The 26241-nt window shown below is 42.9% G+C and overlaps 1 pseudogene; it reads right to left on the reverse strand.

The window, feature by feature from the left end:
• Positions 1 to 7751: 7751 nt before the first annotated feature.
• On the reverse strand, positions 7752 to 8218 carry LOC130041302 (peroxiredoxin-1-like; annotated as a pseudogene).
• Positions 8219 to 26241: the final 18023 nt, after the last annotated feature.

The following is a 26241-nucleotide window of genomic DNA, read 5'->3' on the forward strand; positions in this document are numbered from 1 at the left end:
ATAAACCATTACCAGAGACCATTATCAGGACAAATGGACTCTCTGGCCACTCTCACACCTAGAGACAACATCCCACTCATCCTGAGATGCAGCCTCTCTCACAAGCCTTCAGACTTACACTCTGCATTAACCACCTCCTTTCTGCCCTGGAACCCCTCTTACCTCTGGGATCCTGTACAACATGTGCTCCACATTTTGCAAACTATGCACACCTTAACTATGATGATTATTGCTGTCAGGTCAGTGATTCAGGGCAAGGGCCAGAAAACAAGAGGCTGCTCAGGCACTGTGGTGCAAGGGACCACCCAGGCCACCCCAGTGTGGGGTGCTGGGAACCTCTATGGCCAAACCCTCCAGTGCTCCATGGCTTCTAGGGCTACATCGTGCAATGCTCAAAGTACCATGTGGTGCCAGAAATAAACCCAGGTTAGGTACATGCTAGATATTAGCCTCCCAGCCGCAAACTTAGTAACTCTTTTCAAAGTCTGTGTTAAACATGTGTGTTGAGATCGTTATGAGAAACTTTTCCTTAAAGTTGCAAATATTGGTTTGAAAAATATTGATAAGCTTCTCAGAGTGGGAAGAAGGCATAGGTTGTACTACAAAAATAACAATTTCCATGTAAGAGCTAATAAAACATCTTTTTATGTAGGCGCCTTAAGCAAAACTGTTGTCCATGTCCCATAATAGCAACATAGAGGTCTCAGTGCATGGGCCAGTGGAAAGACTCTGGCATCCCCATCACAAGAACTGGGGGAACAAGAAAGGGAATTTCTTGGTCACTCCCACTCCCATTTGAGAACCATTCTTATCATTTCTTCCAGTTCTGTCTAAGCAAGTTCTTATGTAGTAGTTGACCATTCATTGCCTGCTTTCTACTGATTGACAAATGAAATGGTTACTTGTTACCCAACAGCTTAGAAACAAAATGGTTTGTATGGGAGCAAATGAACCACCTGATGGATGGGAAGGTGGAAACTCTATAATCTGTTGACAAACTTTGACCTGTCTTTTAGATTCATCTCTTCTGCAGAAAAGGAAAGATGGTGACCCCTTTAAAAAAAAAAGTTAGAAGGACCAGAGAGATTGTTCAAAGTACTAAAATGCACACAGGAGGCCTGAATTCAATCGTGGCACTGCCTATTCTCCTGCACACTGCTGGGAGCAACTCCTGAGCACTGAGCTAGTTTAGACTCCGTGTTTTATTTTCAATCATTCTTTCTTTGGACAACCTGACAGGCTACTGAATGTAACCTGCCCACACGGCTGAGTCTGGCAAACTCCCCGTGGCGTACCCAATATGCCAAAATGATGGGTCTCTTCTCCTGTAAGAGCCTTGAATATGGCAGCTTTTAAAATCTCAGGGCTTCAAGAACAGATGACTGGTTAAAGAAACTTTGGACCATTTACACAGTGGAGTACTATGTGGCTGTTAGAAAAGATGAAGTTATGAAATTTACATACAAGTGGTACTACATGGAAAGTATCATGTTAAGCGAAATGAGTCAGAAAGAGCGGGACAGACACAGAAAGATTGCATTCATCTGGGGAACATAAAGCAACAAAACGGGAGACTAACACTCAGGAATGGCTGAGATTAGTACCAGGAATTTTGCTCCATGACTTGAAGGCCAGCCACATGTGCTAGGTGAAAAGGAAGCTCAGATAGAGAAGAGAGCACCAAATAAAGGGTGTTGTGAGGACCCTCCCAGGGTGGGAGAGACATGCTAAAAGTAGTCTATAGACCAAACATGATTGCCACTCAATGCCTCTCTTGCAAAACACAGTACTCAAAAGAAGAGAGAGAGAACAAGGGGGAATGCCCTGCCACAGAGGCAGGGTGGGACGGGGGGATGGGGGGGTGGGAGGGATGCTGGGACCCGTGGTGGTGGAGGATGGGCACTGGTGGAGGGATGGGTACTTGATCATTGTATAACTGAAACCCAAGCACAAAAATTTAGATGTCTATAACTGTACCTCATGGTGTTTCACTAATAAAAAAAATGTTAAAAAAATAATAAAATATGGAAAGAAAAAAAATAAAAAATAAAATAAAATCTCAGGGCTAGACGAAGGAGACGTTACTGGTGCCTGCTCGAGGCAATTGACAAACAACAGGATGATCGTGATCATGATTGTGATTGTTTTATTTTTACCCAAAGCTAATCAAATCAGGGCTGATCATCTCTCAAATACTTAAAGATTCTTTCTCATGACTCTCCTGAAATCTTGTGCCTTTTTTATTTGTACAGCTCACATCTAGTTGATATTGGTGAACTGAGACAAATATCATCTATTCAGAACTGAAAAATAATTTTCCCCCTATCCCTATGCTTTTCTCCAAACACAAAAAAAATGTTCTGAAGACTTTCATGGGGTGAGATAAATGTACTCTTCCAGGAGAGAGGTGAACTCTGCCCCACCCATCCCTGAGGCTTCTCTTGTTATTGTCTATAGACCACTGGGAAGAATTTTACTTTAGTTGGTCTTATGAGTATTATTTATAAATAGCAGAACTACTTTCTGCTTCACTGCAGCTTCCAATATTGAGATGAGTGAATTAAAGCAAACAGCTATTAGAGAAGAGGTGGATGATTTTAATGCAGCATATAGCAGGCTTCCCTTTGGAATTTTTCATGTCATAACCATTGTATAGGCACTGGAGAAAGTACTGTGAGGTTTGTACACCAGGTCCTGGTCTTAGATACAAGACTTTGGGCAGACCAGACCAAATGTAAGTGGTAAGGCACTAGGTTTCATATGGCCATCTTCACACCACCTGGCTCCTGAAAGCATGAAGTTTCCATATCCCAAGCTTCATTCCATGACTGTAGGGGCAGAAAGCTCCCCTTTGGGGGGAGAAGTCCTCTTCAATTGCTCTACAGTTGGAAGCCTGCCTCATGAGCTGAAGGAGAAGGCAGCTGGATAGAGAAAGTAGACTAAGTAAATGATGGTTGGAGGGATTGCTCTGGATGGGAGATGTGTGCTGAAAGTAGATTAAAGACCAAATGTGATGGCCTCTCATTACCTGTACTGCAAACCATAATGCCCAAAGGTAGAGAGAGAGTAAGAGGGAAATTGTCTGCCGTAGAGGCAGGAGAAGAGGTGGGAGAAGGGGGCGGGATACTGGGGACATTGGTGATGAAAAATGTGCACTGGTGGAGAGATGGGTGTTTGATCATTGTAATACTGAAACTAAAACATGAAAGCTTTGTAACTGGATCTTACAGTGCTTCAATTTTTTTGATCACTTGATCACTTGACATCTTGTTACTCATCGATTTGCTCAAGCGAGCTCCAGTAACATCTCCATTCGTCCCTGTCACGTGCTAGTATAGCCCAATGGCATCTGCTCATTCTAGGAACACGAAGAGCCTCATTTAGGGTCTTGACAAAGAAATCTGACCATCTCATAGGTGGGTGCCAACGCGATCTTTTGACATCCCATGGAATCCAGTCGGTAATTGCTCTAGTCCAGCGATCGTCTCCAAATCTCATTAAATGTCCAGCCCATCTGATTTTCGATGCCTTGGCAAACGAGACAGCGTCCCTCATTTTTGATCATCGATGGAGGTCGGAACTCCGGATTCTTTCTTTCATTTGATTGAAGAGTTATACTCCAAGCATAGCTCTTTCGATTCCTCTTTTGGGAGACCCAAATAGCGTTCTCATCCTGTTTGCGTAGGGCCCAGGTCTCTGAGGCGTGTGTTAATGCAGGAAGAACAGTGGAATCGAAAGAGATGTGCCCGGAGCTGGAGGTTCTTCATTCTCTTAGCTATTTCTTCGATGCTCTTGAAGGTGCTCCAAGCCATTCTCTTCCTCCTGCGCAACTCAGGTGGCAGGTCATTCATCATGTTGACTTCTCGACCTAAGTACACATAACTCCCATCCATTCGAAGATAGTCATTCCATTGAGAGCTAATGGAACGTCGGGAAAGAGACCGTTTCTCATAAACACTGTCTTCGTGAGATTCAGCTGTAGTCCGACCTTTTCACACTAACAGTCGAAGTCGGCCAGCATTCATGCCGCTTGGCTAATGTTTAATGTTATTAGAACGATGTCATCAGTGAAGCGGAGGTGGTGCTGACCATCTATCTTCACTCCCATTCCTTCCCATTCCAGTCATTGCATGACATTCTCGAGGGTGGCACTGAAGAGTTTCAGTGAAATGGTATCACCCTGCCAAACCCTTCTCTTGACATGGTTGATCACTTCCTTGTAGAATAGTGAGATTCTGGTAGTGAATCCATAACACTGCTCATGGAGGATCCTGACATATTGAATTTGAACGCCCTGTTTGGCTAGGGCTTTGATGACCACTTCAGTCTCAACAGAATCAAAGACCTTCTTTAAATCAATGAACCTTAGACAGAGTGGCATCTTGAACTCCCGAGAAACCTCATTGAGCTTGGTTATCATGTGGATATGGTCGATCATGCTGAATCCTTTTCGGAACCCAGCTTGCTCACATGGTTGTCCTTCATCTAGTGTTCTGCCAATCCTATTCAGGATTACTCGAGTGAACAGCTTGTAGGCGATAGACAACAGGTAGATCAGGCGATAGTTGCCAATGTCATGGATGTCTCTCTTCTTGTACAGTAGTATGGTCCTGCTGGTTTTCCATTGGGATGGAACCTTGTATTCAAACCTTATTTTAAAAAAAAAAAGTGGAAAATAAGGTTAATAAAAAAGAAGTCCTCTTCACCAAGTGCTGCCTGTTTGAAAGATTCTAGGAGATTGTGTGCGTATGTCTATATGAGAGAAAGGGAGAGAGACAAACAGACAGTCAGCTCTCCTGGGCTTTCTCACATTGTTGGTTTGCTCTTACTCTTTCCGAGCTGATCATACATCCCACAGAAGCTCAAGTGTTACCATAAGCAAGTATGGGTGCTTGCCTCTAAAGGCCAATAAATAAGAGACATGAGATGATGTGAGAAAAAACAGGTTTACTAAAGGGCTAGCAATCTGAAAAAAAATCCCCAAAAATCCACCTAGCCAGTATGGTCACAAGAAATAGTTTTATAGGAAAAGATAAGAAGGAAACACATTTTCTGGAAGTGTGTTGAAGACTGGTGGACACAAAGGCAATCAATAAATTCACTCTGGGGCTGATCTACTGAGGCATACTCCCAAGGTAACAGCAAATAAAGATTTCTGATTAAACCTTCTGATGGCTTACTCTTTCTCAACATTTTGAACTATTCCTAAACAGACATATTTTCCGGTTTCTACTATTAAATTCAACTTCTACTTCATTGGGCTGGCTTCAGTGGGAATTACCAAGGTGACTTCAACTCCATTCACTACTCTATTTTCTGTGTTGCAACAAATGATTTTACCTGATCTTATGCCTATCCATTTGTGATACCTGAGGAAGTTGTTTTCTCATACATACGTGTACACACACACAAACACACACACACACACACACACCATCCTCCCACACTCATTTTAATGAGGGACTCAATTGCATTGTGCTGTGTGTGAAGACTGAACTCTGAGCACTATCAGAGTGAGGGAAGGAAAGGGGTGGGGGAAACGCATTCCAAAGAAATTTTAGTCTGCACAGGAGGCCACTTTTAAAATTTTATTTTGAAATCGTTTCAGGTTTACAGAAAAACACAGAATAGGTTTTACAGAAAAAAATAAGAAATACAAATGTCTGTACGTTTATTCTCGTTGTCATTTTCCATATACATATATATATAAAATTTTGTTCTGAACTGGCTGACAAAGGTAAAGTGAATTATAGATAGGTTACTTCTTTATCCCTAAAGACCTAAATGTGTGTGTCCTTAGGAAAAACATGAGTATTCTCTTATTCCCTTTTATATGCCCCTCATATTATAAAAACTGGAAAATTAATTTTTTTAGAATAGTATTATCTACACATCTTTATTTATTTATTTTGCTTTTTTTCATCACACCCAGTGATGCTCAGGGAGTTACTTCTGGCTTTGTACTCAGGAATTACTTCTGGTAGTGTCAGGGGACCACAAGGGATGCTGGGGATCAAACCATGTGCAAGGCAATTGCCCTACCTGATGTACTATTGCTCCAGCTCCTATCTACATATCTTTTGAAAATTTCATCTTTTTTTGTTTTTGATGTGCTTTGGGACTCAACGTTGCTCAGATCTTACTCCTGGCTCTGTGTTCAAGGGCTACTCCTGAGGACCTTCTGGGGGTGACAGGGATTACATCTAGGGCAGCCACCTATGACGCAAGCACACTACCTGCAGTACTCTTCATTTCCCCTTCACCAGTTTCTCTAACATGTGAAGTGTGGGACTGAGTCACACCCTTCAGTGCTTAAGGGTTGTTCCCAGTCCTGTGCTCAGGAGTAACCCTGGGCAGTGTTCAGGGGACTATATGTCATACTAGGGATTTGAACTAGGATCGCTGCCAATGCAGTGTCATCTATACTATCTTTCCCCCAGTGCTATCTTTCTGGCTCTGCTAACAACATTGTTTACAGCAGAAGAAAATCAGGGAAAAAATCGATCCAGAATTCAATCCACAATAGCACATTGCCACATTTCTTTAGGTTCCCTCAATTAGAATGGTTCTTCCATCTTTCTTTGCCCTTAATGACACTGACATTTTTGAAGACTATCCACTGCTGATTGAATAGGCTGTCTCTCGTTTCAGGATTGTCTGATGTTGTCTCCCAGTTGGAGTCAGGTGGCATATTTTGGAAGGAAGATTGCAAAAGTGGTAGTGTCCTCAGTGCACCCCAGAAGGAGAAAAAAGGATATTGATTTGTCTCATTGTCCCTTGATGGGAACTTTGCTCACTTGGTTCAGGTTAAGTCTGTCAAGCCTTTTCAGAGTCAAGTTAGTATTTTTCTCTTTAAAATCAATAAGCATTCTGTAGGAAGATAATTTCAGATTGTATAAATATACAGTTTCTCATCAAACATTCACCTATTGATTTCTATATTACCTGATCAATCTTGCCTGAATCAATACTATGAAGGTTGTCAATGGTGATTTTCTAGCTCCATAATTTCTTCTCCATTCATTAATTGGGATGTTACTATACAGAAGTTTTCTTTATTTTCCTTAACTTTTTTGTTTAATAGCAGTATGGATTTGTATTTCTCACTTTATTCAATGAATTATAAACCCCTACTTTCACTTTTTTCTTTTTGAGGTTCAGATGATGGCATATTTATTTGGCCACAATATGAGCTCTCTTCCAACTGCTTCCTTTATCCCTTTGACATGTTCAGGCAGAGCTTTTTATTTTTTTTCTGATTCTTATTTAGGCACTGCAATTTACAGTACTGTTAATAATAGAGTTTCTGGAATACAATGTACCAACACCACACCCAACCCCAGAGTGTCAGTGTCCCTCCACCAATGGCTCTAGGTCACTTCCAGCCCTCTATCCTTCTCTTAGCAAATTTACTTCTGTAGCCCAACTCTCAGGATCTAGTATATTGGCCATTTGTTATTTCCTTGCTATGTTTCTTTATTTTTTCTCTCAGTTCAATTTTAATAGAAACTACAAAAGGTCAAACCTGATGTCTTCTATACACATCAGTTCTACTGTCCCACAGAACAACTCAGCCTATTCTCTCCAAGGGAAGGAAGACAGCCCCACCCCTAGCCCTTCTGGAGAGACTGTTCCAATCCCATATCACATTTGGGCTGAGTCCAAGGTCCGGTGTTTGAATCTTGACAATAGTAACAAGAGGTTTTGTTCTTATGGCTTCTCACTGCAGCCTGCCTAAAATGATGCAGGGTTCAATTGTGCTTAGAGAAATATTCTTTGTTCTTCTGTATACCAGGCTTGATGGTATCATTACCAGGCTTCCAGCCAGCTAGGCACACATCACCATGTTTTTCAGAGGACTAAAAGCCCAGAACTTACCCACAGAGCAGCCGACCAGAAGATCAGTTATAGCAACCTGCCAAAGGATACACTTATTAGCCATGATTAAAGGCCCCTGAATACAATACCTTCATCAGTGTTTAAGATGCTATCATCCCAAGCAATGATTTCCTTGGGGTTGGAGACCAAGGAAATGTTCATGGGTTCCAGTCATCCTTGTTTCTTCAGTGTTTTGATCCATGTTAGGTGGCAAAAGTGAGAATACATAGAAGCATCTTCACTTGGCAGTTGAGTTTCTTAAGTTCTTCTGCCCTATCACTGAAAACAGTGATCTCCATGGGCACACAAACATGAAGTCTTGAGTGTAAAAGAAGAGCATGACTGTAAAAAACTATACACGCAGAAGGTTGTGTGTTCGCGGGCTGTCTGGACGGCTCTATCTCACCGCGTTTGGTGCCCTAGAGCCGCTGTGTGTGGCCTGCATCGGGACGGCTGTTGGCCAAGGGCAGATGAAGGAAGAGACGAGGGCCAGGCCGGTTGATCTTAGTGGCAGTTTATTACAAGGAAGTTTATCCCATAGAAGAACTTATGTTATGGAGGGCCTAGGTTCTCTCAAGCACACGTTCCCCTAGCTAGTCTCCCCGTGGTCCATCTTCAGCCCTGCTCTCTCCTTCTCCACCTCCCCTCTAGTCTGGGCTGACACTCCACCCAGTCAGGTAGCCAAATCAACATAAGAAAGCCCTTCCTGACTGCTCAAGAGCAAGATACCTCTTAAGGTGTTTTTCTCTTTTCCTCAGTCCAATAAACTATCAACTATTCCTGAGGTTATGCAGGAAGGACAGAACAGTGTTATCCTACACATGACATAATTTCCTTTAAGTCAGAAAGGCTAAAACCTTTGAATACCATCTTTGAATATCTCTGAAGTTGGGAGCAGTGTGCCAAATTTTGGCATTTCCTCAATACTGCTATTTATCAGCTCTGATGCAGACACTACCAAAACTAGTCATAGAGAGACACCCCTTACTAAGCTTGTTTTTATTCTGTGTATGAGAGAGATCATCTTGTATTTGCTCCCTCTCCCTATGACTATCTTCACTCAGCATGATTCTCTCTAGTTAAATCTATATAGCAGCAAAGTGTATGATTTCATCCTTCCTTATAGCTACGTGATATTTCATTGTGTATTTATACACCAGAGTTTCTTTAGCCCCTCATCTGTTCTTGACATGTAGATTATTTCCAAATCTTGACTATCATGAATATTGCTACAATGAATATAGGATTTCAAATATCTATTTTTAAATATTATTTGAGCTCTTGGGGTAGATGCTAGGAAGAAAAATCCCTGGTCAATTCTTAGAAGAATGGAAAGTCAGTCTGAATTTTTGTGTGTTTTGAAGGCACACCTGTAAGTTCTTAGGGCGTACTCCTGGCTCTGAGCTCAGGGATCACTCCTGGCAGGGCTTGGTGGGAATGTGCAGAAGATAGAATCCAGATCAGCTTCATAAAGCTACTGTCCTATGTCTCTGACTCTCAATACTAAATATTTTTCAGAAGTTTCTACACTCTTTTCTATAAAACTTAAACTAGACATATTCCCACCAGTAATAGATGAGGATTCCTTTTCCCCCACATCCCTGAAAGCATGGGTTTTTTTCTATAGTGGAGCTAGTTTTTAGGGAAGATTCCCCAAGCTCTGGCCTAAATTTTTCTTCAAAATTATTATAACCTAAGTAACATTAATAATCTCATTTTCTGGGCACTGGTGGAGGGATGGGTACTTGATCATTGTATAACTGAAACCCAAGCACAAAAATTTGTAAGTCTACAACTATACCTCATGGTGTTTCACTAATAAAATTTTTTTTTAAATTCATTTTCTGTATTAAAGACCTCAATATCACACCTGAATCCATAAGATACAGGGAAGAAAATATAGGCAGAACCTTCCATGATGTTGAAGCAGAACCTTCCATGATGTTGAAGCTAAAGTCATCTTTAAGGATAAAACACCACTGACCAAGCAAGTGGAAACAAACATAAACAAATGGGACTGCATTAAACTAAGAAGCTTCTCTACCTCAAAAGAAATAGTGACCACAATGGAGTACTATGTAGCTGTTAGAAAAGATGAAGTTATGAAATTTACATACAAGTGGTACTACATGGAAAGTATCATGTTAAGTGAAATGAGTCAGAAAGAGCGGGACAGACACAGAAAGATTGCATTCATCTGGGGAACATAAAGCAACAAAAAGGGAGACTAACACCCAGGAATGGCTGAGATTAGTACCAGGAATTTTGCTCCATGAATGGAAGGCCAGCCACACATTCTAGGTGAAAAGGAAGCTCAGATAGAGAAGAGAGCACCAAATGAAGGGTGTTGTGAGGACCCTCCCAAGGTGGGAGAAGCATGCTAAAAGTAGTCTATAGACCAAACATGATTGCCACTCAATGCCTCTCTTGCAAAACACAGTACCCAAAAGAAGAGAGAGAGAACAAGGGGGAATACCCTGCCACAGAGGCAGGATGGGACGGGGGGATGGGGGGTAGGGGGGGATGCTGGGCCTGTGGTGATGGATGACGGGCACTGGTGGAGGGATGGGCACTTTATCATTGTATAACTGAAACCCAAGCACAAAATTTGTAAGCCTATAACTGTACCTCATGGTGTTCCACTAATAAAAAAAAGAAAAAAAATAAATAAAACAATGTCATCAGCAAAAAAAAAAAAAAAAAAGAAATAGTGACCAAAATACAGAGAGATCCCACGGAATGGGAAAAATTATTTACCAAATATCCATCAGATAAAGGATTAATATCTAGGATATATGAGATATTAGTAGAACTATACAAGGAAAAAAACCTCCCACCCAATCAAAAAATGGGGAGAAAAAATGAACAGGAACTTCCTCAAAAATAAATACAAATGGCTAAAAGGCACATGAAAAAATGTTCTACATCACTAATCAACAGGGAGATGCAAATCAAAACAGCAATGAGATACCATTTTACACCACAGAGACTGGCACACATCAAAAAGAACAAGAACAATCAGTGCTGGCGCGGATGTGGGGGGAAAAAGACTCTCATCAATTTTGGTGAGAATGCTGAATGGTCAGCTTTTTTGGAAAACAATATGGGCATTTCTCAAAAAAATAGAAATAGAGCTTCCATGTGAACCAGTAATACCATTTCTGGTAATATATTCTGGGGAATGCAAAAAAAAAAAAACACAGTAGAAATGACATCTGCACTTGTATGTCCATTGCTGCACCGTTCACAATAGCCAGAATCTAGAAACAACCCAAGTGCCCAAGAACAAACAACTGGTTAAAGAAACTGGTACATCTACACAGTGGAATACAAGTAGCTGTTAGAAAAAAATGAAGTCAAATTCGTGGTGGTGGGAAATGGGCACTGGTGGAGGGATGGGTATTTGATTGTTGTATAATTGAAACCCAAGCATAAAAATGTGTAAGTCTGCAACTGTACCTCATGATCTCTCACTATTAAAAATTTTTTAAAAAAATAAGTTAAGAAATTTGCTTATAAGTGGATGATCATGGAGAGTATCATGCTAAGTGAAATGAGTCAGAGAGAGGCAGACATAGAATTACTGCACATATTTGTGGAATATAAGATAATATAGTATGAGACTAACACCCAAGAACAGGGTGAGACAGGGTCCATGAAGACTGCTTCATGGTTGGAAGCCAACATCATGTGCTGGGGGAGAAGACAGTGGGAATAGAGAAGATATCACTAAGTCAATGATGTTTGGAGGAATCACTCAGGATGGGAGACGTGTGCTAGAAGTAAACAAAGGACCAAACATGATGGCCTTTAAATACCTGTATTTCAAACCATAATGCCCAAAAGTTAAGAGAGAGAGAGAGAGAGAGAGAGAGAGAGAGAGAGAGAGAGAGAGAAAGAAAGAAAGAAAGAAAGAAAGAAAGAAAGAAAGAAAGAAAGAAAGAAAGAATCTGCCATACAGGCAAGGGGTGGGGTGGGGTGGGGTGGGGGTGGCAGGAGGGGACATTGGTGGTGGAAAATGTACACTGGTGTTCAATCATTGTATGACTGAAACTCAATCATGAAAGCTTTCTAACTGTATCTCATGGTGATTCAATTAAATAAATAAATTAAAAGAATTTCATTTTCAGGACTGGAGTAGGCAGGGCATTTGCCTTGGATGCAGCCAAACCAAGTTTGATCCTGGGTATCACACTTTGTCCCCTAAGCACCACTAGGAGAAATTTTTGCACGCAGAGCCAGGACTGACCCCTGAACATTATTGTTGGGTATTGCCCAAACAACAAACCAAAAAATCTCATTTAACATTATGACAAAGTACCCCCTAATAGGTAAAGGTAAAGTTCCTCCCATTGATCGTCGATTTGCTCGAGCGGGCCCAGTAATGTCTCCATTGGAGACTTTGTTGTTACTGTGTCTGGCATATCGAATACTCTCGGTAGCTTGCCGGGCTGGAGCGATAGCACCCCCTAATATATCAATTAATTTTAGAGGTTTAATGGAGTGACATAGTGTCTATATACATGCATTTAACAATTCTTCCATTTGCCAGTCTGCGGCAAGTCAAGTCTTAACACGCCCATCTCCTCATTGTTCCACAGTGGACAGGGTGAGAGAATAGCCAGGAGGAGGCCCAGGACAGAATAGGGGAGACCAGAAGAAAATAAAAAGAAAAGAGAAACTTCTTTCTTCCATTGTTCACATCCCTACCCACACTGCCATCCTCCTCACCCCAGGAAGCCAGCTCTCCTCTGCCACAAAAAAATTGTGAGCAGACACAGAATATTTTGTCAAAAATTAGAAACTGTCACCCTTATCTCAAAGCTACTGGAAGGCGATTTAAGTTACACTGAAAGAATAATAGTCTCCTCACCACAGAAACACCACTGGAAGGGATGGAGGAGAGCAAACAGTGGGTAAGTGACATCCTCCTCCTTATTGGGACTTGCACCACAGGCTGGAGGCACTTCCGGCAGAATTCAATGCTGGGGAAAGCCTGCAATAAATCAGGTCTGTCTTTACCAGCCAGGGGTTGCTATGGCAATAAGGAATACACTGTAGGTTTTAAGAGATGTAATTTTCTGTGATTCACTGTATATTTTTAGTCATTTTTCTTCTGTATTATCTCCCTGTGGCAATTGCTTATTAATGTTGGTCTGCACCAAGGTTGGACTAAAAGGTCTGTTCTCAGAGTGATGAAAACTCTGGAGATCAATAAGTACAAGAGGGTTATGGCCCATGGACCCAGAGGTAACCTAGGAGCAGCGTCAGATTGGTCAGGACACAGATTAATTAGAGTCACACTGCGCATCTAAAAGAGAGTGAGTGAAAGAAGATGAAAATCTCCAGCAATACAGTGCATTTCCATGCTAGGAATGGGAAACTGAGTCACATGATTCACAATTAGGTATCACCTGACATCGTGGCAAGCCCCAGGAGACAGAAATTAGAATGTCGAGTGAGGGTAACTAGGACTGGGGTTTCTAAACAAAAAGTATGCTAACCTTCTGCTGATTCAGTTCAAGACTCAATATTCAGTTCAAGACTGTTTGCTTTTGTGACAACTAAAACCCAACCTAAAAGGGTAAAGCAAAAAGAAAACTTCCTGTGTCTTACATTTATTCCTTTTCCCTTCCTTTTGTGGATGCGGTTATTGTTATTGTGATAACCAAAGGTCACACGCTCTTGGTTGCAGTGCTCACAGTGGCTCACACACTTTGTTGTGGCTCTGGCAATCCCCAGCAGCAGAGCTGTTGCATGGCACAGGGCAGGGGTGGCGCGACAGGCGGAGCTGGTGGCTCAGACTCACAAGGCAGACGCTTTGCAGAGTGTCCAAGCTCCCTTCCTGTCTCTTAGCACCGAAAGGCCAAGGACATTGGATAATCTCAGACATAGCTGTCTTCACAGGGCAGATGACATCATCCACATCTGGTTTCTCTCTCACTCCAAGTTCCACTGCCGTTTTGGCATTTTGGCTCTGATAACATAAACCTCAACTAACAGAGACCTCAGCAAAGTGCGGTTTGCTTTTCTCACATAGGAAATCCAGAGATTTATTTTTCTCATAAAACGAGTCACCTAGAATAGGCCTCGATGACGTTACCAGACAGCAGCTCATTACATTATCAAACCCCCTGGCCTCTTCTTTCACTCCGGTTCTGCTATCTGCGGGGACTCAGAGGACTGCCTCAGCTCCAGGCAATCAAGACAGTAAAGGTGACTGCAACCCATTCTTTTATGCAGGAAACAAATCCGTCTCAAGGCCAGCGGCTGATTTCTCTTTCCATTTGACTGAACACGGAAAGCGTCCTGCTCACCACTGAGAAAGCGAGAAAAAGCCTGGTGTTCGGTTTTCTGGCCCTTATAGGAGAGTCAAACTTTGTTTTTGTTCTTGCTTTTTTGTTTTATGTAACAAAGGGAAGCCAACCCGAGGTAGGGAGATAGTTCTGCAGCTTCATTCCAGGGTCTGATTCATCATACCATTGTTGCCACTTTTCCACCCACGGGGAGGAGCAAAACGAGGAAAGGGGAAGCGACTTCCTTTTCAAGATGTGATGCCAGTGCCAAAGATGCACTCATCCTTCTCCTTCTGCTCATATCGTCTGGACCAAAATCTAGTCATTTGCTCAAATCTGGTTACAAGGAAACCTGGGAAGTGGAGAATTTGGGTAGCCAAGTGCCCAGCTAAAACTTGAAGAGTTCAATTTGTAACATAAAAAAAAAAAAAAGGTGAGAACGTATAGGAAGGGTTGATGGGTAGGGCGCCAGGAGATGGTTCAGAGCTGGAGTACATGCTTTGCACCCAGGAGCCCTGTGTTGAGTTCCCAGCACAGCTTGGTCCACTAAGTACCACTTGGAAGAGACCCCAAACCTCCAAGCATCATATTAGCCCTACTGGGTTTGACCCACCCCCATCCCCCAAATCATGGAGAGAAGTACTGGGGGACAGTGAGCAACCTCCTCCACGGCAGCTAAAGTAGAAAGGATTTGAACAGCTGTAGGATTAAAAGCCAACTATTTCTTCCCTTGCCACATTCTTAGGTTTATTTTGAGGAGATAAGATAATTTTAGCATCAGCCTTATACCCTCCCGTGGTCCAAATCCATTAATAAGGGAGCCTAACCTCTTTGCAGCTACTCTGATCGATCTCACTGTATCTCCTTTGTTCTCATTGGATCCTCTACTCAGCCCTGACTAAGGGAGTTGCAATGCAATTAATGATACCTAAGTCACCACCACATCACCAAGACCTCTCCGAGGGTCAAGGGACTGGAGCTCATTCTTTGCATGTGGGAACTGGCTGCAATTTCAACACCACTTAGTCATCCCTGAGCTGCACTTGTTCTTAAGCAGCACTGAGCACTGTGCAGAGAGTAACCCCATTATTTCTGAATATGGCTCAAAACCTGCCTGTCCCTCTCCCAAAAAATACCCTCTCTGCACTTCAGTTTGTGGATCTATAAGATAAACTTACAGTTGAATCATGTTCCAGTGGGCGTAAGATCTTGGTGTTGCTGTCCATTGTGCCTCAGTGATTCTTTTTCTTTTTTTCCTTGGGTTTTTTTTTTTTTTTTTGGCTACATCCAGCTAGCTATGTTCAGCCTTTCTCCTAGCTCTGTGTTCAGGGATTACTCCTGGCAGCACTTAGGGGACCAAGGGATCAACTGCATCCAAGGCAAGCACTTTACCTGCTGTACTATTGCTCCAGCCCCATGCCTCAGTGATTCTTGGCCTTCTAACTGAACTTACCCTAACAATGTTACCAAGAGACCTAGATCCCTCAAAAGTGAAGATGAGTGGATAGATAACCTCTATTTACTCTCATAGTATATTTCAAGGAAAAAAATAGTAAGCTAAGTGGGACCCATGCCTTTATGTTCATTCTATCATAATTCCCACAGAAGATTTTTGAAGGATTTTCATTGATCATATTAAGGAAATTTAGCTCCTTACCCATTGTCATAGCCAGTGATAGAGCCACAGATCTAGGACTAACCTTGACCCCCAACCCATCTCTGCTTCCTCTTGTGTGAAAATTAATGTCACATACATATAGAACCCCAGAAACCTCCTTGCTGGTTGTGGTAGCCAAAGAGAATGAACTAAGGGCCAGAGGTACAGGAGGTAGGCCATTTACCTTGCATGTGCGGATGGGGGTTCAATCCCCAGCACCATATATGGTCCCCTGAGTACCCTGAACATTGAGCCCGGAGTAAGTTCTAAGAATCACAAGTTTCTCTCCCTCTCCCCCTGCCCCCCCCCAAAAAAACTTGTTTTAGACAAGGAATTCCACACTGAAATAGGATTATTCGTGATGCCCTTTCTGTACTTCCAGAAGCCCCAGCACCCATCTCTGTTGCCATGTAAACTCATCTTCTAGTCTGGTTCCAGAGACTCAAATAAAGGCTAACTTGCATCAACAGATTTGTAAAGCCTCAGACAAGGACTTCATGTTCACATGGTTAGATACAACAATTATCACAAATTTTCTTTTACTAAAATAGTTTTTGTCATTCCATTTAGCCATTTTGAGGTAACAAGCAACATAAAATAAACTATGGAAACAGGCTTGAAGAGTGGTTAAAAAAATGGTGGGGGGTGGGAGGGATACTGGGACCCGTGGTGGTGGGAAATGGGCACTGGTGGAGGGATGGGTATTTGATCATTGTATAATTGAAATCCAAGCACAAAAATTTGTAAATCTACAACTGTACCTCATGGTTTCACTAATAAAAATTTTTTTTAAATGGTGGAAGTGGGGCTGAAGCAATAGCACAGCAGGTCGAGCATTTGCCTTGCATGCAGCTGACCCGGGTTCGATTCCCAGCTTCCCATGTGGTCCCCTGAGCATCGCCAGGAGTAATTCCTGAGTGCAGAGCCAGAAGTAACCCCTGTGCATCACCGGGTGTGACCCCCCCCAAAAAAAAATAACCAAAAAAAAATGGTGGAGGTAAGGTGAATAGTGTGGTAGTGGGGGTAGGACTGGTACTGGGATATTGAATGCCTATAACAAATTATCATGAACAACATTGTAAACCACAGTGTTTAAATAAAGTGGGAGGGGAATTTTTTTATAAAGGGGTTATTCATGCTGCCCTTTGATTTTTTAATTCAAAAAAAATTTTTTTTATCATTTTAGCACAGTGGGTAGGGCATTTGCCTTTAACACAGTCAACCCTAGTTTGAGTCCTCCGTTCCTCTCAGAGAGTCCGGCAAGTTACTGAGAGTATCCCGCTTGCATTGCAAAGCCTGGCAAGCTACCTGTTGGGGTATTCAATATGCCAAAAACAATAACAAGTCTCACAATGGAGATGTTACTGGTGCCCACTCAAGCAAATTTTTATAAAGTTGTGACAATAGTTCATTGCAAATAATGTCCAAACACCAATTCCACCACCATGCACCTTCTCACCACCATAAGAGGAAGTGTGTTAAAATTGTTGTATTTCACCTTGCAGCCATCTAAGATCCTATATAAGAGATTACAATCATGCTGCCCTTTGAACACTGACTGAAAAACAAACCCCCCCATGGTTCACCATACCCCACAGGGCTCAGCCAGTGATTATAAACTAGCACCCAGGACAGATACTATGAGCATATAATCAAATATGTGGGCCCCAATCAAGAGCCCACAGTGTTTTTTTTTTCCAATTAAACACAAAAGGAAATGATTCAAAGAGCTGGAGCTTTTGCTTTGCATTCAGGAAGCCTGGCACCATGGTCCCCTAGTCTGATCAAGAGTGACTTCCCAAGAAACATGCCAAGGGTAGATCTTGAGCACTGTTGTGACCCCCAAAAACAAAATAGGTATCAATAATAAAGAGTGAGTGAGATTTATTAATTGGGATATTTAATACAGCAGTCTGGAGTTTCTATTCCTCAAGAGCAGAAAATCAGAAGGGCACATTGTCAGCGGCCTACATCACTACCTAAGAAGACTTTCTCTCCCTGACTTTCCTTACAGTTCTCTACATAAAACTAATTTACTTCAAAATGAAAAAAAGAAAAGTCATAAGGCCTGATCCCAGCAGGCCTGCATATTCTCTCCTGGCTTCAGACAGGATCTTTCACCTTACATCTTTATATCCCAATTGCTCCTCACAGCTCATTAACCTGCCTGCCCTCAGGTCCTCTGAGCTCTTGACCCCAGACTCCCATGGCCCAGGGAACTACATAATCCATGAAGTCTGAAAAGAAGTGGCTAAAGTGAACTGAACTCTCTAGGAAAAAGTGAGTCATCTAAGGTCAGGACTATAGCGCAACACTAGATCACTTGTGTGAGACCCTGGGTTGGATTCCCAGCACCACAGGGGAGGCGGAGAAGAAAGTGGAGAAGGGGGAAGGGATGGGAGGTCACGGTCCTCCCGTTTTTCATCGATTTGCTCGAGCAGGCCCAGTAACGTCTCCATCATGAGACTTGTTGTCACTGTGTTTGGCATATCGAATACGTCACGGGGAGGAGAGGAAAGAATGATTAATTAAATAAATAGAATTTCAAAAAGGAATTTTTAAGTGATTTTCAAGAACTCCAGCAGGAATGCTGGTCCTTATTAGGTTTGTTAGCAGTGCTGTGTTAGGAGCAGGAGGGAGGGACACGTGGTGTGAAGAGATAGGACCTCAGATCTGGCGGCACCTTCTTCTGTGATGTGAATCTGAGTGTTTATTTTATGATCAGGTCAGTTCTGCAACTCTGTGGTGTGATTTCAGGCAAGTCTTGGGCTTTTCCTGCAAACTCCCTCCCTAGTGTTGCACGGGAAGAGTGAACGAACATTTGCTGGGGCTTTATTACTTCCAGAACAGTGTTTTCCAACATCCCTTTCTTCGTTTCAGAGGAGCCCCGGGTCACATGCTGTATCCAATGCCAGGAAAGTGCTGTGACCTGTCTAAAGTCAGATTGTGGGTAAAGGGCAGGGCCAGGCTTTGAGGTCCAGACACTGACTCCGGATCTCACACATGGATTAAGATGCAGAAGCCACATTGTGTTGCTTCTACCTGATTGGGGGAGGGGAGGGGTGTGGGTGGGCAGAGGGTATGGCCTGAGAATCTCAAGATGTGGATCATTTGGTTTTTGTAAATTGTAAAGTCCTATAGCAGTACTCATTATGATCACTTGTACCCTACAGTTTTTTTATTTTTAATTAATGATATACCTCAAAATCACCGATCCAATTTGACCCCTTCCTGATTTTTTTTAAATTAATGAGGTGGTTTTTTTTTTTAATTCTTCTTCTTTTAAAAAGATTTTTTTTTTCCAAGTCAGGGTTGGAACTCAGACATATCATTAGTCCTGTAGTGCCCTCTACTGTCCACAGTCAGAAAGCTTGTGGAATTTGAATCACTGAGGACATTGGCTCCCTTAGACTCCTTGAAAAACTATTTCTACCTCCCGGCTTTGTCCTGGACCTTGTTTGAGTGAACAGGGAATGGAGGGTCCAGGACCCTCTCCAGCCAGGCCCTGTCTGAGATGTAGGGAGAAATTACAGAAGAAAGAGGCCAAAGGCAGATATTTTTGTCATGGTACCCCTCACTGTGGGGGTCCTACAGTGAACCCCAAACGAGGAAGACAATGCTACCCAAGGAGAAGTCGGTAAATGTTTATTCCCAGTTCTTTGGCAGGGAAAAGCCTGGACTTGTCATGATTGCCCAGTTCTGTAATATAAATACTGCTGTGATTTCAAGTTACCAACATAATGGTTCATGAAATTCTAAACAATGTAATAGGTGGCCTCTCATAAGCAGATCAGAGTTGACTCCAACATGAGACCTCTTTGATCTCCTGGAAAAATTTTTAAAAATGCATCTCACTTTCCCAGTCAGCTGGACTCTAGAATTCTTCCAGTTGGTATCCATTCATGAGCAGGAACAGATCATTCCCCCAGTTGGGAGGGCAAAGCCCAGACAGACCCTAGCAGTGTTGCCCAGAGTAGTGGTTACTCTTTTGCTTAGCTTAAGCTTAGCCTGTCAGCCAGTGATTCAAGGGACACTGTGAGGATTGCTGATGCATCCTCAGTTGGCTGTAACCAACAGTTCCTTTCACCATCCTCTTCCTCCTCCTTCCCAATTCTTTTCATTAAAAAAAAAAAAGCCCAGACCTTCTGGTATGAAGTAACTGTCAGTCCTGGACCTTATAGCTCTCAATCAAATGGTCTATAAAGCGTAGCTCTTTTTCCACATGGTTGGAAGCTTTCCACAGTGGTGGGGCGGAGGGTGGGGGCAGGTGTAACTAGGATAGAGAAGGGACACTATGACAAAGATCGTTGGAAATGATCGCTCTGGACAAGAACCAAGTACTGAAAGCAGGTAAAGGGACAAACATGATAAGCTTTCAGTACCTGTATTACAAACCATAATGCCCAAACAGGGGTGGGGGGAGAGAGAGAGAGAGAGAAAGAGAGAGAGAGGTGTCTGTCATAGAGGCAAGGTAGGGGGAGAGGGGTAGGAGGGAAACTGGGGACATTGGTGATGAGAAATGTATACTGGTGAAGGGATGGGTGTTGAAACACTATATGACTGAAACCCAATTATGAACAACTTTGTAACTATCTCACAGCGATTTTTTTTAAAGTAAAATGAACAAGAAAACAAAATAAAGTGTAGTTTTTATCAAATGCACTTTGGGCCCAAGGAAAAAAAAGAATAATGTGGGGGACTTTATGTAGGGGTGAGGTTGAAGGGGTTGCTTTCTTTTTTCTCAATTAAAAAGCTTAGACCAGCAAGAAAAAAAATCCAGCTGCAATAGGGGGCCCAGGAGGAGCGATATTCTGAGCATGTGAGTTCTACTCAGCTTGGACTCAGGACCTAGTAAACTCAGAAGTGACAGCAAAGTCATGTGAGCAGGGACAGTGCTGAGCCTCCTGGATCCCTTCTGCCTCCATTTGTTTGGGCCTCCCAAGATCCCTCTCTCCTCATGGATGATGAAACCCACATAGCAGGTCTGGATGCCACTAGGGTTGGGCTGCAGGGAGCTGTGTGTCCTTGACAAAGTCTCTAAACCTCCTGAGGCTTGTGTTCTGAAGCCTAAATAGGATTCATCATCAGAGAGCGCTGTTGAGAGGATGAATTTAGAATTTGTGATTGTGTTTAAAGCACTGTATAACTCAGAGCATTATATAAATGGGTTTTTTCCTTCTGAAAGAGGTATCAACGATATAGGTATTTTTCCTCTCCTTACAGAAGGAATATGTATTCTTAGTAGACATTTTGGGGGTAAATTGAGTTTTGGTTATTTTTCAACATAAAGAGTTACCCAAAGGGGCTGGAGTGATAGCACAGCAGGGAGGGCACTTGCTTGCACGCAGTCAACCTGGGTTCAATTCCCAGCATCTCATATAGTCCCCCAAGCACCACCAGGAGTAATTCCTGAGTGCAGAGGCAGGAGTAACCCCTGAGCATCACTGGGTGTGACCCAAAAAGCAAAAAAAAAAAAAAAAAGAGTAACCCAAAGCTTTGGTGTCTTCCCAGTCTTTATGTATATCTAAATACATACCTTGGATCAAAGAAATGATGAGGGGCAAGGGATAGCACAGTCAGTAGGGTGCTTGCCTTATATATGACTAACCGTGGATTTGATCCTCGGTACCACATATAGTACCTTGAACCCTGACAAGTTGATTTTCGAGTGCAGAGAAGAGAGTAAACCCTTAGCACCACTTAGTGTGACCCAAAAGTTCAAAAGAAAATGAAAAGCTGAGGATCCTCATGACTCAGGGCACCTGTCCTTTCTCCAGCCCACAGACCTGACAACACCATTTTTTTTAAACCTCTGCAATAGAAAAGAGGAGGACTTAGTGCCCCACAAGAAAACTGTGGGACTTTGAATGGCCTTCCAGGCTCCCAAATTAGAAAACCTAGGGAATAGAATCTGCTCTTCCTGACAGAGACCTTCACACTTTTTGCTCTTCTGCCTTTGTGGAAAGACTTTCTCTCCTGATGAATTACCTGCTCTGCCCATCCTTATTTGTGAAATGAAATACTAAAAATTCTTCCACTCAGTACAGCATATATTCCTGCAGCCATGTTGCTAAAATGCTAATCTTGTACTCTTCTGATGTGAAACTTAGTGGCTTACCTCTAGAAAATACTTCTGAAAACCTCATATTTTTCCATGTCTGGCCGGAAATCACCAGAAGTACCCATATAGACGATAAATGCAAATGTGTTCTGTAGGGCTGCCTAAAACATCTGATGAATTTTCCATCAACAATACCAAGCTTAGCCTTCATTCCTGCCCTACTGCAGGTCTTTCCTGAGCTGGAGAGATAATACAGCAGGTAAAGCACTTGCCTTGCATGTGGCTGACCCGGGTTTGATTTTAGCATCCCATCTGGTCCCCCAAGCACCATCACAAGTGATCCCTGAGCACAAAGTCAGGAGTAACTTCTGAGCATCACTCGTTGTGACCCAAAAACAAACAAAAAAATAAAGTAAAATAAAATAAATAAAACATCTTCTCTAGCTGGCAGAAACTGCTCAAGTCTCTTCTCCCCTGGAATGATAAGGCTGGCCCCTTCTGCTTCACCCAGATTTCGTCCAGCTCCACTGGATCGGGGTTACTTCAGGTCTCTGAGCACTGAGAAGGGTAATAGATGCTTACATGACTTGAGTGTATTGTTGGGAAAATGTGTCCAAAGAGCCAAATTCCAAATGTCCCTTCCAAGTGACTGCATGTACTAAAAGAGCTTGGAGCTAAATATTGCCAGACCAGATTTTTCACGGGCAGATTTTCTGCCTTAAATACTTAGGACAAGACCAATAGCTTCCTGCCCCTGCTTTTCTCAAGAGGGAAGTGCAAGAAACAGAGGACACCTTCCCAGGTTCCCTCTGCTTTTGCCAGAAAAAAATATTCCAGTGACCTCTGACTCCTGAGAGAATGCTCAGCCCCAGCCCAGAAGCAGGCAATCTATTCTTTCCCAGCCCCTCACTCTGTGGGCAAGATTATCTAGACTCCTTGGTACGAAGCCTGATCTTTGGGCTCTGGCCAACCTGGGCTTACATCCCAGCGCCACCACTTCCTGGGAAGTCTGGGCCTCCTGGGAAGATAAGGTCACTGCCACTAACTACTGGACTTGGAGGAGAGAGAGAGGCTTTGGGTAGCTCCGAGGTCATGTGCAGAGGACCGCTTCACAGGCCCAGTGAGTGCTGAGGAGCTGGTCAGGAGAGATAAGCGGCTCCGGAAACAGCCGCTCAACACTTAACTCTTGAGCAAAACAGCAGCAGTAGGAATCGGCAGACCCAGCCAGAGTGGTTCTCACTTTTTCCTGTCCCTGCTGACAACTGTCTCTTCACTGGACTATCACAGCCTCACCTCTGCCCACCCAACACTCAGCACCTAATTGGCCCGGCCTTTCCTCTCAGTTTGAACAGCACTGCTGAGTGCTCCTGAGACCTTTCCCCAGCTTTCAACCAGGCAGACCTCACCAACCCAGACACCTGGGGGAAAGTGTTGAGCTGCCACTGGCAACTCTTGCAAAAGCCCTTTTCTACCCCCATCTCTACTCATCCCATAGTCTTGCCTCCCACACCCAAGCACAGCACTGGTCTCATTCCAGTTCCAGGCTCCAGAACTGGACTCTAGAACTTCCACGCAGGGCATGACTTCCCCCAGGTCAATCACCACCAGAAAAGCAGGATTACTCAGCCTTTCCGTGTGTGTGTGTGGGGGGGGGGGGGGGGGGGGGGCAGAAGCCAATACAGGAGCAGGACCTGTGAGCTCCGAGATCATCAGGATCATTTCAATCTGAGCTTCAATGGTCACTCCCAAGACACAGAATGTCCAATTTCTTTCTTATCCCTAATTCTCTTACCCATTCGACTCAGATGTCATTGACATGAGGTCTCCCAGGGAAAGCACCTCATCCCCACAGCTTGAGAGCCCCCATTCCATGTAGAAGGCAAAGTCTCATAGTCCATGAAGAAATACTTGAGAAAAGCAAACTCCTTCTATATTCTCTTGAGATCTGTGACTCAGATGATGTCATCCTGCCAACTTCTTGGAGTCCTTCTGAGCCCTCAGGAAACCAGACTTCCGGCCCCTCCTCCAGGCCTGGGAGCAGTCAGAACTCTGAGGGGTCCCCAGGGTCAACATAACAGTTGTCAGAGATCCTGGTCTGACAAAGGCTGATCCCCTTGGACATTGGAATAGTAGTGGTAAAGAACTCCTTTCAGATTTTCTGCACCCTAAGCAACCTTCCTCTTCTATTACAAGAGCTACCCCTGCATCCCCCTCTACCCCACCTCCCAAACTTCTTTATACACACCAACCCCATGAGGCCTACAAAAGAGAAGACTTTTGGGAGCAATGTCTGTCTTTCTTTCTTTCTTTCTTTCTTTCTTTCTTTCTTTGTCTGTTCTTTCTATCTTTCTTTCTGTCTGTTCTTTCTTTCTATTCTTTCTTTCTTTCTTTCATTGAATCACCATGAGATACACAGTTACAAAGCTGCTCATGGTTGGGTCTCAGCCATATAGTGTTCCAACACCCATCCCTCCACCTGTGGAAATTTCCCACCACCAATGTCTGCAGTATCCCTTCAGCCACCCTCCCCCAAGCCAGTCTCTCTCAATTTCTAACTGTCAAACTGAAAGAAACTAATGGTCAGAAAGCTCTGGTTTCTTGTAAGGACTAGTCTACAAGAGGAATACTCTGCTCCAGGCAGAAGATGAAGACAGTTCCAGATGAGGGAAGGGAAAGTGGCCTCTTTGGTTCCACTGGCCTCCATAGCCTGTAAGGGCCATAGCTTCAGTCAGCTTCCTCAGAGCTGCTGAAAAGGGCCTCACCTGCTCTCCTGCTTCCTCACCCTCAGGCACAACAGAGAGTTTCCAGTTATAGTTAGAAATGCGGTGGAGGACATCGGAGCAAGAGGAGCTGGATCTGTTTGGGTTACCAAAGGAAAGAGGCTTTTGGAGGCCCATGTGTGGGGTTGTGGGGTTGTCTGTGGGGTTGGCCTCTGCCAGAAGAAAAGAAGAAATAAGATATAGGAAACTCAGAGGCAAGAGCTGACATGTGTGTGGACAAAAAGGAATCCTCATTCACTGCTAGTACTAACGTAAATTGGCCCAGATACTATGGAAAACAGTTTGGAGATGCCTCAAGAAATTAAAAAAAAAAACTACCATATGTTCCAACAGTTTCACTCCTAGGTATCTATCCAAAGAACACAAAACACTAATTTTAAAAGATATATACACACCTGTGTCCATCACAGTACTGTTTACAATAGCCAAGATCTGGAGACACTCCAAGTACCCAAAGACAGATGAGTAAATAGAAAAGATCTGGTATAGACATGCAATGTAATATCATTTCTTTACAAAGATAAATGAAATCTTGATTTATGAGAATGTGGATGGAATTGGAGAATGTCATACTAAGTAGATAAGTCAAAAGGAGAAATATAAAGACCTTATGGTCTCACTCATATTTGGTATATATAGGAACAGGGGGAGTCCATGTCTAATGGAAACAAACTAGGCTTTAGCCATAGAACTGAAGTTACCAAGGGGTGGGAATAGGCTGAGATGGTGGCAGAGACTTATGGACTGTGGCAGAAAGGTCTGGGCAGTGTGCAGGTGGATGTGGTGTGGTAACATCGTACCCTTAATGTGTAATATTTACACTCTCATAGACCCATGTTTCCTCAATTTTTTCCATTTTGTTTAAATGCTGTGGTTAACAAAGTTATTTATGATGCTTTTGTTATAGACATTCAATACCCCAAATCCCACCAACACGGAGACCTTCCCTTACCATTGTCCCCATTTTCCCACCTCTAAGCCTGCCCCCATAGAAGACCCAAAATAATTTATTTTATATTGCTTGTTGGCACTAAATAGCTAATGGAATTATATATATATGTATATATATATATAAACTTCAGTTAAAAAATTATGAAATTGTTCTATCTCACCAAGAGGACAATAAGTCCTTGGCTGGGGGTTTACTTAGCTATAACTACTAGTTCATATTACTTCAGTTTTTTTAAGAGGAAGAAATCAAATTGCCTGCTTTCATCCTAATGGTTTATGTTTATGATATGCCTAGCAATAGACCTCTTAGATGAATCTGGGACCACTGAACACTATAGACAAAGCATTACTCCTCCCCCAACTCAGGCATTTATCAAAACTGGTCTTTCAGTTCCTGTCATGCAAGGACTGAAATGCATCATCTTCCATTAGAGTTAGATTTGGGCCCCCAGGCTACGCTAATTCTGATGATTGTTCACTACTAATGACAATAGTAATCAATAGAACAACAGAACCAAGAGCTTACTAGATGCCAAGCACTGAGTTAAGTTCTTTATAAATATTGTTTGATTTGATCCTTCTGACAGCCTAAGAGATAGAAACTATAGTCATTTACTG

The sequence above is a fragment of the Sorex fumeus genome, unplaced genomic scaffold, assembly GCF_029834395.1.
Source record: "Sorex fumeus unplaced genomic scaffold, SorFum_2.1 ptg000098l, whole genome shotgun sequence".
Classification (NCBI taxonomy): Eukaryota; Metazoa; Chordata; class Mammalia; order Eulipotyphla; family Soricidae; genus Sorex; species Sorex fumeus.